Genomic DNA, 3,246 nt, shown 5'->3' with positions numbered 1-3,246 from the left:
GGTCCCCTGGCGCTGAGGAAAGGCAAAACCTCCTCGCCGCGGATGGGTAGTTTGAACGGTTTTGAAACGGGGGCGAGGAGGTGGGGGCGGAAGGAGAAAGCTCTCCTGAGAGTAAGATGCGGAGGGGAAAAAAATATTACGAAAATGGCGGCGGCTGAACGAAACGGAACGTTGCCCTTCCCTTGCAATTTGTGATTTTTGCTCCTCCCCCGCCCCCCCCCCCGCACGCACACACCACATACACTCGTCTGAATGGCACTCAATCATCTCGGTGTAGATCAGGGGTCTTCAAACTTGGCCCTTTTATGACTTGTGGACTTCAACTCCCAGAATTCCTCAGCCAGCTTTGCTGGCTGAGGAATTCTGGGAGTTGAAGTCCACAAGTCATAAAAGGGCCAAGTTTGAAGACCCCTGGTGTAGATGCTGAACCTCGGGATTGGCATGTTTTATGGGAAAGAACTAGGTAACTTTGGGCCAATCCTTTCTCAGGCCGACCTTCCTCTCGCTGCGCAGATCAGCTTAGGGGGGGGGGGCGGTGGGGAAGGCGTCGCGAAGGGGGTCCTCGAGTTCCTTCAGGAAAGGCTGGTCGTAGTTCTCTGCTTTGATCCCCCCTCCCTTCCTAATGTTACTCAGCAGAGTCAAGGCACTTTTTCTACATGCAACTCTGCTTTCCTCAGTTCGATGCTTCCAGAATTCGCTGGAGTAGGTTCCTATATTTAACAATACGTATGTCGACGAAACAATATTACTCCGAATAATAATCGATGTTGTACATGGAGACAGCAAAATAAGCAGAATAGAGAAGACAGGAGAAAATCTCAGAAAACAAAGACTTGCAAATAGAAGTACAACGCAGAAGGACTGACAAAGCAAAGATAGTACCAATATTAATAGGTACTATTAATATTAATAGGTACTATAATAGTGCAATCCCAAAATATTTGGCGCAATGGTGATCAACAGAATTGCCATTAGTAAATTGCAAAAGGTAGCTTTACTCTGAACGGCTGATATGTTGCTACATACCTTCAGCATCACCAAACCACATCCACCTATTCCAGGTCTTTAAAGACTCTACAAGGGAATAAAAATGACCAATATAATTTAAGCACCTGTCAGACTTGGTTGTTGTTGTTAGCTGCGAAGTTGTGTGCAACCCATCGCGACCCTATGGACAACGTTCCTCCAGGCCTTCCTGTCCTCTACCATCTTCTGGAGTCCATTTAAGCTCACGCCTACTGCTTCAGTGACTCCATCCAGCCATCTCATTCTCTGTCATCCCCTTCTTCTATTTCCCTCAATCTTTCCCAGCATTAGGCTCTTCTCCAGTGAGTCCTTCCTTCCCATTAGGTGGCCAAAGTATTTGAGTTTTAGCTTCAGGATCTGGCCTTCTAAAGAGCAGTCAGGGTTGATCTCCTCTAGGACTGACCAGTTTGATCGCCTTGCAGTCCAAGGGACTCGCAGGAGTCTTCGCCAGCACCATAGCTCAAAGGCCTCAATTCTTTGGCGCTTGGCCTTTCTTATGGTCCAACTTTCTCTGCCATACATTGCAACTGGGAAGACCATAGCCTTGACTATACGCACTTTTGTTGACAGGGTGATGTCTCTGCTTTTTAGTGTGCTGTCTAGATTTGCCATGGCTTTCCTCCCCAGGAGCAAGCGTCTTAATTTCTTGGCTACAGTCCCCATCTGCAGTGATCTTGGAGCCCAGGAAAATAAAATTTGTCACTATCTCCATTTCCCCCCCCCATCTATTTGCCAGGAATTGAGAGGGCCGGATGCCATGATCTTGGTTTTCTTAATGTTAAGTTTCAACCCAACTTTTGCACTCTCCTTCTTCACCCGCAACAAGAGGCTCTTAGTTCTTCTTCGCTTTCTGCCATTAGAGTGGTGTCATCTGCATATCTTAGGTTGTTGATATTTCTTCCGGCAATCTTAATTCCAACTTTTAATTCATCTAGCCCTGCCTTTCTCATGATGTGCACTGCATATAAGTTAAATAGGCAGGGCGACAGTATACATCCTTGCCGGACTCCTTTCCCAATTTTGCACCAATCAGTGGTTCCGTGTCCAGTTCTCACTGTTGCTTCTTGACCCGCATATAGTTTTCTCAAGAGACAAGATGGTCTGGTACGCCCATCTCTTTAAGAACTTGCCAGAGTTTGTTATGATCCACACAATCAAAGGCTTTAGCATAGTCAATGAAGCAGAAATAGATGTTTTTCTGGAACTCTCTAGTTCCTCTGCCTCTTCGAAATCCTGCCTGTACTTCTGGTAATTCTCGATCCACATACTGCTGAAGTCTAGCTTGTAGGATTTTAAGCATAACTTTACTAGCATGTGAAATGAGTGCGATAGTTTGAACATCCTTTGGCACTGCCTTTCTTTGGAATTGGAATGTAAACTGATCTTTTCCAATCCTGTGGCCACTGCTGAGTTTTCCAAATTTGCTGACAAATTGAGCATAGCACTTTTACTGCATCGTCTTTTAAGATTTTGAATAGCTCAGCTGGAATACTGTCACCTCCACTAGCTTTGTTGTTGCTCAGCTTTTCTAAGGCCCACTTCACTTCACATTCTAGGATGTCTGGCTTGAGATCAGTGACCATCTCATCATGGTTATCAGGGATGTTAAGCTCATTCTTGTATAGTTCTTCTGTGTAACTTTGCCACTTCTTCTTAATCTCTTCTGCCTCTGTTAGGTCCCTGCCATTTTGGTCCTTTATCATGCCCATTTTTGCATTAAACGTTCCCTTCATCTCTCCAATTTTCTTGAAAAGATCTCTGGTCCTCCCTATTCTATTGTTTTCTTCTATTTCTTTGCACTGTTCATTTAAAAAGGCATTTTTATCTCTTCTAGCTATTCTCTTGAATTCTGCATTCAATTGGGCGTATCTTTCTTTTTGTCTTTCGCTTCCCTCCTTTCCTCAGCTATTTGCAAAGCTTCCTCAGACAGCCATTTTGCTTTCTTGCATTTCTTTTTCTTTGGGATAGTTTTGGTTATTTATTTAGCGTATGGCTGGTCACACACAGAATTAAAAGCACTTCATATTTACAAGTTAGAACAGTTAAAACAATTTTTTTTAAAAAAGAAGCAATTATAAAACCTAAGAGGAAAACAGAAATAACATTTCAGAGTTTAATGTCGAGTTTGGAGATCCAGTCAGTAGCTGCCATTGTTACGCAGAGGAAGTCCTTAAAATCTCCTGGGTATCTTCTATTAGTGCATTCCTTCACTATATGTTG

This window comes from Vipera ursinii (assembly GCF_947247035.1).
Source record: "Vipera ursinii genome assembly, chromosome: 1".
Lineage (NCBI taxonomy): Eukaryota > Metazoa > Chordata > Lepidosauria > Squamata > Viperidae > Vipera > Vipera ursinii.
Note: the sequence above shows the minus strand (reverse complement) of the source record.